Below are 12,947 nucleotides of genomic sequence, written 5' to 3' on the forward strand. Positions count from 1 at the left end.
CAGGGTTGATGACCACAATATCAGTATTAGAGAGGAGATCTAATCAACAAACGACTGGCACAGCCACCCATATACTTGTACAATACAAGCATGAATCCCTATTTTACAAAAGGAAATAAGGGCCTCAGTTTTAATGACTAATGCAAGGTTGTCATAATGCTTGTAAATTAATGAGTTGAAACTTGAATTCAGGCCTGTCTAGCTCCAGATTTCTTCTTTCACTAAATTCAGAGTCTACTGGGAGGAGGAGAGGAGTTGATACAAACAGTAAATAAGTAGATAAGTAAATAACCAGAATTGTTATAAACATAATTGTTAGAACTGTAAAGGAATAAACCAAGCACTGTGATAGGGAGGAAATGGGTGTGGGAAGAGATCTCTTTCAGTCGGGTGATGATCAGGAAAGTACTCCCAGAAGAGACGGAAAAATTGAACCTGCAAAGCATTCCTGGATTGAGGGTTAAATCTGTAATGCATAGTATTTGGCACCCAGGAAGTTCCCAGTAATTGGTAGCTATTATTAAGAAAAGTAGAATACTTTCTCAGAGATCATTGTGGAATCAAAAGGGCGTTGTGTGCTTTCTCCTGCTTCCAAAATCTAGATCCTTTCTCTGATGCAACACGGGCGAGGAAGGGGAAAGCAAGGAAGGGGCTGTGAGGGGCTTGGCAAAAGGGGCCTCGGCGGCTGAAGGCTGCAGCGCCCACCGGTGGCCGGCTGATTCGGTGCTGGCAGCTTCAGAGCAGAGCGGAGAACGCCAACCGGTGAAGAGTCACCTCTGCTAGCCGAGCAGAAGCAGGGTGACCTTGGGTCAGTCACGTCTCCTATCTAGGCATCTGTTTGCTCAGCTGTAAAATGATGGTTTGGGTCTGCAGAGTGAAGATCCCTTCCGGCTCTAATTCTGACCGCCTCCCTCCTTCTTTGGACATGTTCCCACAGTGCCCTCTACTGGCCATTCTGTAGAGAACAGGCAGTGCGCACCTCCCGGAAGATAGGAGGTACCCCTGGGCCTGTGGAGATCTCCCCTTGCTAATGCCTACCCCTCAACCCCCCGGGGGATTTAGAATCCTTAGCAGGTACATATGGATCGGCACATCGAAATAAGAAGAGTAAGGAAATCTGACTTCCTGGAATCAGAATTTCGGAGAGAGAAACGTGGTCGTCTTTTTCTTTTTGCAAAGAGACTGTTTATTGCAACCACAGCAGTATTAGCTAATATTTGCTTACTGCTGGCTATTTACCAGGCCGGGCTGGTCACAGCGCATGAAGTGGTGAGCATAACAGTCACAGGCTTAAAAGGGGGCACATCAGTAATGAGACCTACAGGGTGAGTGAGCACTTGTCCATCCTTCACCTGGAAAGATCATGACAGGCCAAGAGGACGCATGTGCAAAGGCCCCGAGGAAGGCAAGGGCCTTGCTGTGCTCAAGGAATGAAAGAAAATAGAGTCAATAGTCACTAGATACTAGAGGATAAAGAATCTTGGGATGTTTTAAAAAATAATTTAAAAGAAGCATGTAGGATATAAGTACAGTCAGCTTGAAAAATGGCCCTAGTTGTTATTACTGTAGTTGAATACACATACTTCATCAGAAATGGGTACGTGTGTTCACCAAAAGCCCTGAACAAGAAGCAGCACACTTTACGACAGCTGAAAACCAGAAACAACTGACAAGCTTGTCAATAGTAGAAGTGATGAATAATTTAGGTTGCATTCTTTCAATAGAATAATGTCAATCAAACTATAACTAAACACAACAACATGGATTAAGTTCACAAAGATAACACTGACTATAAGAAGCCAGGCTCCAAAGAGACATTGTAGGACTCCTCTTAGATAAAGTTAAAAATCAGACAGAGCTACTCTGTGGTGCTGGAAGCTGGGACAGGTGCTGCATTTGGGAGATGCAGTAACTGGAGAGGCAGGAAGGGGGCTTCTAATTTTGAACTGGGTAGTGCTTACATTGGAGTGCTCGCTTTGTTAAAATTCATCCAGCCATGTACATGAGATATGCATGAAATGTGTATTGTTGTTCAGTCACTCAGTCGTGTCTGATCCTTTGGGACCCCATGGACTGCAGCACGCCAGACCTCCCTGTCCTTCACCATCTCCCGGAGCTTACTCAAACTCATGTCCATCGAGTCGGTGATGCCATCCAACCATCCTGTCTTCTGTCATCCCCCTCTCCTCCTGCCTTCAGTCTTTCCCAGCATCAGGGTCTTTTCTAATGAGTCATATCTTCACATAAGGTGGCTAAAGTATTGGATTTTCAGCTTCAACATCAGTCCTTCCAGTGAACACCCAGGACTGATCTGCTTTAAGATGGACTGGTTGGATCTCCTTGTAGTCCAGGGGACTCTCAAGAATCTTCTCCAACACCACTGTCCAAAAACATCAGTTCTTCAGCACTCAGCCTTCTTTATGGTCCAACTCTCACATCCATACATGACTACTGGAAAAACCATAGCTTTGACTATATGGACCTTTGTTGGCAAAGTGATGTCGCTGCTTTTGAATATACTGTCTAGGTTTGTCATAACTTTTCTTCCAAGGTAAGTGTTAGTTGCTCAGTCGTGTCTGACTCTATGCAACTCCAAGGACTGTAGCCCACCAGGCTCCCCTGTCCATGGAATTCTCCAGGCAAGAATACTGGAGTCGGTTGCCTTTCCATTCTCCATTTCTTCCAAGGAGCAAGAGCCTTTTCATTTAATGGCTGCAGTCACCATCTGCAGTGATTTTGAAGCCCAAGAAAATAAAGTCTGTCACTGTTTCCATTGTTTCCCCATCTATTTGCCGTGAAGCGATGGGACCGGATGCCATGATCTTAGCTATGTGTATTATACACCAGTAAAAGCATTCTGTGGCTACAAAGTGACATCACCTTTTCAATCACAGTTGCGTTACTATTGTTCACAATGCAACACAGCCACAACTATTTTGAGGACAAAAAAAAGGCTTTTTGTGCCATTTTTCCACCTGAGAAGTTTCAGCTGGAAGGGACACTTGGCAAAGTAAACCAGTTCCAGTGAGTCCCTGAAAAGCAAAGAAAGACTAACACAAGGGCTGGCCTACTGGACTCTTCAGAAAGAGCTTGAAGGAATCAAGGCAGGGAGCAGCCTCTGAGTTCTGAACCGCCCTCCCGCCTAGCATTTCAGGACCAGAGAAATCTTCTCCCAGGTTCTGAGGCAAATAGAGGCCAAGGACAAGTTTACCACTGAGAATGTGTCTTGAGTCAGCCCCAGGCTAGACAGAGACGGCTGTGCTGGGACTAGAATGTGTGACGGCCACGGCCTGTCAATGGCAGAGTCAAAGATCATTAAGTGCAGCAGAGGAGATATCATTCTTTTCATTTCCTGACGGCCTGAGGGAAGTTATGCGGCATTCTTGAACTCACATCAGTAGATATCAGTCTAAAATCTGAATTTCCGGATTCTTGCCCCAGTGCATTTTGGGTCTCACCTTAGCTGCGGACACAAGCAGGGGTAGGATTAGATCATCTGTAAAGCTCCTCAGGCCTCCCAGGTCCAGAGAGCCTTCTGAATTCCTACTGAGTGGGAAAGGATTTCAAGGATGTCTCAGGAAAAGTGGCTTTTATATCATTCAGCTTACAGTTAGTTATCTAGTGGCTGCCAGAACACACGTGTACATACACGTGTGCATACACCTACAAGTACACGAAAAAGCGTGTGCATGTGTGCGTCTGTGCTAGTCACCTCAGTCATGTCTGACTCCTTGCGACCCTCTGGACTGTAACCTGCCAGGCTCCTGTCTTTGGGATTCTCCAGTGGGTTGCCATGCCCTTGGCCAAGGGATCTTCCCGACCCGGGGATCGAACCCATGTCCCTTGTGTCTTCTGCATTGCAGGCAGATTCTTTACCCACCGAGCCACCTGGGAAGCCCGCGTACTTGCATGCACGCACACACATATGCGTGTTGCATTTTGCCATAGTTCCGAGGTAGGTTGTTAACTGCCATTGCAGAGCATCAAGGCTCAGGTGGGGAGGCCAGCGTGGCATGGAAGCAAGAGCATATATTTTACACTTCAGCAACCCTGAGTTCCAGCCTTGGAGTCTGTCATTTCCTCACTGTGCAACCTTGAACAGGTTACCAGTGTTTCAGAATCTCAGCTTCCTCCTCTGTAATAGGTGAAATGTGAACCGCTGACCCATTGAGCACACATACACAAATGACGGGTGTGTGCTATCCATGTGATGATGAGTCCCTTAAATCTCCCAATACCTCAATTTCTTCCTCTGTTAAGTGGGCGTAATAGCACCTATCTCAAAGGATTATTGTGAGGATTAAGTTAGGTACTAAATGTAAAATGTGCAGCACACTGGTTTGTGTGGAGTCCTGCCCCAAGGCCACAGGTGTGAGGTCTTGCACCAAGGCCACAGAAGCAGAGCCCAGAATCAAGGTCACTTTTGAAGCTGACTGAACCCCACTGTAATCACTGTCAAAAGCCCCCTTGATCATCACCAGCAAGCTTCCTGACCCCAAATCAGGCAAAAATGCCCACCCTGGTACTCTCTGTAGTGCTCTAACCATTCACCAAATACCAGCCTGCCAGCAGGACTGTTCTTTGTCTTGTGGCTATAAAAATTAGCAACTAACCCGTGAAAAGCATCCGCTCTCTCTGGTCTGTCAGGAGGTTGGCCCACTGCATTTGCAGTGACTTCATTATGTCTGCTCCTGCCCTTAATAAACTCACTCCCTTCTGAACTTCTCTGTGTCAGGAAATTCTTTTTCCCCCTGTGCTCAGACTGCCTCAACAGTTTGTACGTATTCAGTCCAGTTCAGCCACTCAGTCATGTCCAACGCTTTGCGACCCCGTGGACTATAGCACACCAGGCTTCTCCGTCCATCAGCAAATCCTGGAGCCTACTCAAACTCATGTCCATCCCATCAGTGATGCCATCCAATCATCTCATCCTCTGTCATCCCCTTCTCCTCCCGCCTTCAATCTTTCCCAGCGTCAGGGTCTTTTCAAATGAGTCAGTTCTTCACATCAGGTGGCCAAAGTATTGGAGGTTCAGCTTCAGCATCAGTCCTTCCAGTGAATATTCAGGACTAATTTCCTGTAAGATTGACTGGTTATATCTCTTTGCAGTCCAAGGGACTCTTAAGAGTCTTCTCCAACACCACAGTTCAAATGCATCAATTCTTCGGTGTTCAGCTTTCTTTATAGTCCAGCTCTCACATCCATACACGACTACTGGAAAAGCCATAGCTTTGACTAGATGGATCTTTGTTGGTAAAGTAATGTCTCTGCTTTTTAATATGCTGTCTAGTTTTGGTCATAACTTTTCTTCCAAGAAACAAGCATCTTATAATTTCATGGCTGCAGTCACCATCTGCAGTGATTTCGGAGACCAAGAAAATAAAGTCTATCACTGTTTCCATTGTTTCCCCACCCATTTGCCATGATCCAGATGCCATGATCTTCATTTCCTGAATGTTGAGCTTTAAGCCAACTTTTTCACTCTCCTCTTTCACTTTCATCAAGAGGCTCTTTAGTTCTTCACTTTCTGCCATAAGGGTGGTGTCATCTGCATATCTGAGGTTATTGATATTTCTCCCAGCAATCTTGATTCCAGCTTGTGCTTCATCCAGCCCAGCATTTTGCATATAAGTTAAATAAGCAAGGTGAGAATATACAGCCTTGATGTACTCCTTTCCCAATTTGGAACCAGTCGGTTGTTCCATGTCTGGTTCTAACTGTTGCTTCTTGACCTGAATACAGATTTCTCAGGAGGCAGGTCAGGTGGTCTGGTGTTCCCATCTCTTGAAGAATTTTCCACCGTTTGTGGTGACCCACACAGTCAAAGGTTTTGGCATAGTCAATAAAGCAAAAGTATATGTTTTTCTGGAACTCTCTTACTTTTTCCCATGATCCAGCAGATGTTGGCAATTTGATCTCTGGTTCCTCTTCCTTTTCTAAATCCAGCTTGAACATCTGGAAGTTGAAACCTGGCTTGGAGAATTTTGAGCATTATTAGTTAGCATGTGAGATGAGGGCAATTGTGCAGTAGTTTGAACATTTTTTGCCATTGCCCTTCTTTGGGATTGGAATGAAAACTGACCTTTTCCAGCACTGTTTCCAGGCCACTGCTGAGTTTTCCAGATTTGCTGGCATATTGAATGCAGCACTTTCACAGCATCATCTTTTAGGATTTGAAATAGCTCAACTGGAATTCCATCACCTCCACTCACTTTGTTTGTAATGATGCTTCCTAAAGCCCACTTGACTTCACTTTCCAGGATGTCTGACTCTAGATGAGTGATCACACCATCATGATTATCTGGGTCATGATGATCTTTTTTGTATAATTCTTCTGTGTATTCTTGCCACCTCTTCTTAATATCTTCTGCTTCTGTTAGGTCCATACCATTTCTGTCCTTTATTGTGCTCATCTTTTCATGAAATGTTCCCTTGGTACCTCTAATTCTCTTGACGAGATCTTGTACATATTAAGTTCTCATAAAGTATTACCCCATGTCTGAGGGAGGGGGTACTCCCTTCCACATGCTCCCAAGAGTCCTATTTCTGGCAAGCACAAAGATTATGAAAAACAATCTATTTTGGTCCCATCTAGAAGCTAGGAGTACAAACAGAGACATGAGATACAGCTTATTACCCCACAGTGGGGAAATAGCCACGGTGAGGATGATCAGTCATGTTGGTAGTGCTGCAGTCATCATCTGTATGGTTGCAAAGTGACTTCATGGCTTGTATCTTCTTTGATTCTCTGGCAATCTTGAAAATCCCATTTTTACATTTAAGGAGTGGGAGCACTTACATGGGTTGTTTGGGACCCAGAGTCTGAGTGTGCTGCCCTTTAAAGTCGTAGCTCTTCTCAGTGAGTTTGGAGGCAGGTGTGTGCACGGAAATAAAGTATGTACAAACCAGGCCCCTCTGCCTCCTTGCCAACTCAATTCACAAGCAAAGTATTGTATGAAGCAAGGCTAATTTTTCTTGAATACAAGAGCTCCCGGAATCCGGTATTGTGGCTGGAGTGCACAATGGACTCTTTCTCTAACACTTGTCTGTTTGAAAGTCCCTCTCTGTGATTTTCTAAGATTTGTTTGCTGATTGGCTGCTAAGAGGGACAGAATTCACCACTCCAAAATATGATTCTTGGACATAAGGATCATTTTGAGCTGTTATTTTTAAGAAATGGCAGACACAGGAGACACTCTGAAACCTGAGTAGAAGTTATCTTTTTAATAAGGTGTTAGAATTTATCTAATGTCTTACAAGAGATGTTCACATCTATGAGGGAAAATTCCATCTGTAAGGGTGTCTCCTTCTCTGTACCAGGAAGAGAAAGATGACTCTAAACCTCTAGAAACCTCTAACAAAAGACAGGCAAAGATTTAAATCTGTATAACAACTTTGCAAAACCACTTGGCCCTTATTTTCCTGGTGACTGTCCATAACTGGCCTCCTCCCCACTCATCTCCCCCAAATTGTCCTTCACCTCTTGTTGGAGATGGTATTTAAGGTGATGGCTTGGACCATTTCAGGGAGTTACACACTTTTCCTGGGCATCTCTCATGTATATAGGAGGTAGGCATGTTATTGGAGAAGGCAATAGCACCCCACTCCAGTATTCTTGCCTGGGAAATCCCATAGACAGAGGAGCCTAGTAGGCTGCAGTCCATGGGGTTGCAAAGAGTCGGAAATGACTGAGCAACTTCACTTTCACTTTTCACTTTCATACATTGGAGAAGGAAATGGCAACCCACTCCAGTGTTCTTGCCTGGAGAATCCCAGGGAGGGGGGAGCCTGGTGGGCTGCCGTCTATGGGGTCACACAGAGTTGGACATGACTGAAGTGACGCAGCAGCAGCAGCAGCAGACATGTTATTAAGTTTCTGTTTGCTCTTCTCCTGTTAGTCTTTCTTTTGTCACAATGTGTGTGTGTGTGTGTGTGTGTGTGTGTGTGTGTGCACGCGCGCGCGCATGGAGGATGTGTCTCAACCTCCACCTGTAGGGCTGGTGGTGGTGGTCTAGTCACTAAGTTGTGTCCGACTCTTGCAATCCCACGGCCTGTAGCCTGCCAGGCTCATCTGTCCATGGGATTCTCCAGGCCAGAATACTGGAGTGGGTTGCCATTTCCTTCTCCAGGGGATCTTCCTGACCCAGGAGTAGAACCCAGGTCTCCTAAATTGCAGGCAGATTCTTTACCAACTGAGCTACAAGGGAAGCCCTGTAAGGGCAGAGGGAATGCTATTTTTCCACCCAACTGCTGTGTGCATTCAGTTCTGGGCTTAGTCTCCTTAGCATTTATGGGCTTGGTTTTTGTGGGGGTTTGTGTGTATTTACCCCGCTGCTGCTAATTAGTACTCCCTCTTCAGCCCTCTCAATTTGCTCTCCACCAATAACCACTTTATCAGTTTCATTATAACCCCTCTCAATAAGAAAAAGAGGAAGAAAATACTCAGATTCCCAATCAACTTCCCCTGAAGCAAGAGAAGATGGGAACTAAAGGGAGAGAAAATGGATCTGCAGTGAAACTGGCTGACCCTGGGATGGGGGTGCACGTTTGGAGTTGAACCCAGAATTCCTATTCACATTCTGAGTTGGTTCTTCCATCATAATTATCCAAGTGAGAAGTTCTTCTTTATTTTTGATATAAGCTATTTCTCCCCTTCCTGGAAGATGACAGCATAATGCAGCCTGTGTCTTCATTTATCCAGCCAGTAATGTATGGATATGGAAAAGCCTCTGCCTTCAAAAAACCAGCAGTCCAGGGTGGGAGATGTGGGTGAAGAGTGTAAATAGATCACTTTAGAGGCAGGTAAAGCACATGAGCATGAGGTTCTGTAGAGAAGGGCTCACAGAGTGGAGTGTGGTCAGATCTAGACTGGGAAGCAGGGTCAGGAAGGCTTCTCAGAAGAAATGACCCTAAAACTGATTAGGATCACAGGATCACATCCCCAGAATGTGAAGGGTCTCCAGGCAGTGAGACCAGCATCTGCGAAGGCAGCGCAGGTGAAGTGAAATAGGTCAGAGAACTGGGAAATTCAGAGCAGGCAGAACAAGGGTGTAGGGCAGATGCATCTAAGATCTAAGACTGGAGAGACAGGCAGGGTTCAGACTGTGGAGGACTTTTCCGGCTAGCAGGCCAATCCCATCCCATAGAAGGTAAAGAGCTGGCGAAGGGGTTGCAAGAGAGAAGTAAAGTTGCTTTAAATGCTGGCTCACTGCGGAGTAGAGAGTGGATGAGGAGGGGTGAGACTGGAGACAGACCACTTGAGGAACTATTAATAGAGGTGAGAGGGGACAGTAACTCAGAGAAGATCTGGGTCAAAGGAGCTGAAGAAAAGTGACTGAATGTAGTAGTGTTTTAGAAGGGAGAATCTACCGTGATGAGAAGGAAAAGAAAAGGGTGATTTCCGGTGGAAGTAGAAGGAGAGGGTGAGAAGAGATTATGAAATGACTTAGGTTGGGTGGAATGTATCCTTTAGGGTCCTCATTCCAATTTCCTTCAGGTGACCCATTTTCAGAGGACCACTCTCCCTGCCGCCTCACACCCAGCTGGTTACAATATATCTTCTAGGATCCCTTATAGGATTAAGAATGGATGTGCTCCTTTCTCTTTTGGGGACCTCAGTTTCCACCTGGAAAATAAAGGAGCTAAAAATCTTCTGAGATGGGCTCCTTCCCTCTTCTCCCAGGGTAAGTCGAGTCTTCCTTTCTCTCGATGTTGCAGCAGCGTCTGCGCCAGTCTCACACTGCTTGGCTTTAGCCTGTAGTTTGCATGCCTGGCTTCCCCAAGTTGACTCGAAGGTCCTAGAGGGCAGGGCTGCCCTGTTCTCTGCATCCCCAATCGCTGCTACGGGAGATGCTCCCACCCTCAAGGATGGAGACAGCGGTGTTCCTGATACAGGTCAAGCTCCTTCTCACTGTCTCTATCCTTCTACTCCAGAACTTCCAGATGCTGAGTCTAGAGTCTATTTTCACTGGGTCTTGGGATGGACTTCTTATCTCAGTGCCCAGCCGGGCAGGACTGGGGATGGAGGAGAGGAAAATGAATGAGAGAGGAGATGTGGTTAGAATCCTGGCTCCTGGGGAGCTGGATTCAGGTCCTGTGTGCTGTAGGTATGCATGCATATGCTTATGTATCTATAAGTGTTTGTATGGGCATGTATATAGCAGAAGATCTGTTTCTGGTTTTATTTATTTTTCTGTACTGCGGTGTATGTGTCTGCATCTACAAGGCCACACATAAGTCAGTGTGCGCCTTAGCATCTGTGTGTCCATTAATTTTCATGCCTGTGTATGTGTGAGAGTCTCTGTGTGAGCAAATGTATATGTCTGTCCACATGTGAGTGTTGCTGTGTACGTAGGTGTTCCCATGTGTCTGTATGTGAGTGGGTGCATGTACATATATGGTGATACGCATAGGGGTATATGAGTATGTCTGTGTATGCATATGTGTGTGTGTGTGTGTGTGTGTGTGCTCTGTGTATAGAGGCAGCATGCAGTGTCTAGTTAAAAGCAAATGCTCCAAATTCAGGCTACCTGGGTTCAAGCCCTGAATACAGCATTTAAAAGCTATAAGCTCTTGAGTAATTCCTTATTCCTTGGTTTACTCATCTCTAAACTAGGGGCAATAAAAGTATGTATCTTCAGTATCTAATGTGAGGGTGGAATGATACAGTGTCCACAGGGCATCTAGAATGATGCAGAGGATACGGTAAACTGTTAGCTGTTACTAAGTTATTCATGGCAATAAATACGTAAGTGATTGAGCTTGAGGGCCCAGGCCAGGTCCTCTGTGTATGAGATGCGTCTTTGAGCACAGGAAGGTGACATGTACACAGTTTCATGTGCATGTTGGCATGGGTGTGAGGACTAGGCCTGAGGGTCAGTGGTAAGTGTGTGTGTGAGTGTGATACGCATGCGTGTGCCTCTGTGAGTGTTTGCATTCCACCAGCTTTTGAATGTCTTAGGGGCAAGAACTGTGTTTCTTCATTATTTTACCCAGGCCCTTAGACTTGGAACATAGCAATTGCTCAGCAGATTAGTGTTGATTGAATGAATGACATAGACTGAATATTCAGTGGCTGTTAACTCGTTCAGCATGCCCATTCATAGAAAACAAAAGGTTGTAAGTACATCGGTGATTGGCAGACAGACGGAAAGGGAAAGAGAGAATAGGATCTAGACGGATAGATAGATAGGAGACAGACAGATAGGATTGAGTCTAGTTAAGTAGAATCCCATGTAATTTAAACTGGAAGAGATATTAGAGGTTGTATGTCCCAGGGAATTTCAAAATTTTGCCCCTGGTAACCCTGTGGGTTATCATGGAGTTTCTTTGAGGGGTTGAGGAGGCAAGCACAGAATGGAAGAGGTAAACCTGGCATCAGAAAGAGTCTATTAACTTCTCTATATTGGATGCTCAGGCAGACTTGTATTAAAAAAAAAGAAAAAAAGGCTCCCCTGTAAATGTTGTGACTCTTGTTATAGCCAAGCCCCTTTTCCCTACAGAAGGGAGAAGATGAGCCTCAGAGAGGGGAAAATTTAGGACCTCCGACCTCCTTTGAGGTCCATTGCTAGCACGCCACCTTCCTTGGCATGTAGTAGCTGTGAATCCTCCAACTTATTGGGAAAAAGAAAGCAATTTCTCCCGGGAATCCCCCTTTCAAAGAAGCCACTATCACAGTGGTCTTTTGGTATATCTGTCCAGGCAACACCCCCATTTATCTGAGACTTGCCCCCTCAGGTCAGCCCTAGGGGCTCTGTTTGTCCTAGATGAGCCCACTCACATGGCCTCAACAAGCCAGGGAAAGCACTCAGACCCACGCAGGGAACTCACCACTCCCTAGGTACAGTTTGGATGTGGGACACCAGAATGCCAGTTGGTCTCTGTGGTCCCTGAAGTGATGTGAAGCTGCAGTGTCCATATGTAGTCAACGATGATGAATGGATGGGAAAACTTAATTTCACAGAGAGGGGAAAATGAAGGGGACACACAAAAATAAGCAGATGTAAAGGCGGTGTGCTTTCAGGAAGACTGACAGGTGGAAAGAGACAAACCTGTTTCTCGTGGTTCTCCTTGTGCAGTCAGGCTGTATCTTTTGTCCTTGGTCTTTGTGCTCCTATATTCTTACAATTAATTCCCCTTTGGTCTGAGTCTGTTGGAGTGGGGTTTTGTTTCTTGCAATCACGTTGTCTCTGACCAATGTGGCGCTTTGCAAAGTCTCCTCCTGGCAGATGAATAGGCTCTGCCCCTGGTCAATTATGGACTTCCAGGTGGCGCAGTGGTAAAGAGTCCACCTGCCAATGCAGGGGACGCAAGAGATGCAGGTTTAGGCCCTGGGTTGGGAAGATCGTCTGGACTAGGAAATGGTAACTCACTCCAGTGTTCTTGCCTGGAAAATTCCATGGACAGAGAAACCTGGCAGCTACAATCCATGGGGTCTCAAAGAGTCAGACATGACTGTGCACACACTCCTGCTGATCTCCTAGCATTGATCCTGTCACTTTCCCTGAAGCCAGCTTGGAGGGGCCTCATGCATAGCATTCTCTATCTGAGGCATCTTTGTGGAGTCTTCCTGAAGGTTTATTCAAGGTTTCCAGAAAGGGGTTTTACTCACCCTCCAGGCTCTGCTGCTACATCCTCAGGGCAGAATTGATGCATTATTTTACACTGGGACTCCCTGCTGAACCCTTCAGAGCAAGGGCATCACTATTTACCACTAGAGGTGTGCTCTTGGGAGACAACATCTCTGCACCCAAACTGAGCAGTTCTTCTAGCATCCAGGTCCCAGGGGTAGGAGTTTGTATAGTTCTAGTACGTCGAAGCAGGTCTGCAGTGTGGTGGGGTCAGGGAGCAATGGGGACTAGTCTTCTCTGGTGCAAGGTCTCCAAAAGTGGTCACATTACATGTTTCATAGAAATTGTTGAAACCATGATGGAAATAACCAGAGGAAG

Source organism: Ovis aries, chromosome 24 (genome assembly GCF_016772045.2).
Source record: "Ovis aries strain OAR_USU_Benz2616 breed Rambouillet chromosome 24, ARS-UI_Ramb_v3.0, whole genome shotgun sequence".
Classification (NCBI taxonomy): domain Eukaryota; kingdom Metazoa; phylum Chordata; class Mammalia; order Artiodactyla; family Bovidae; genus Ovis; species Ovis aries.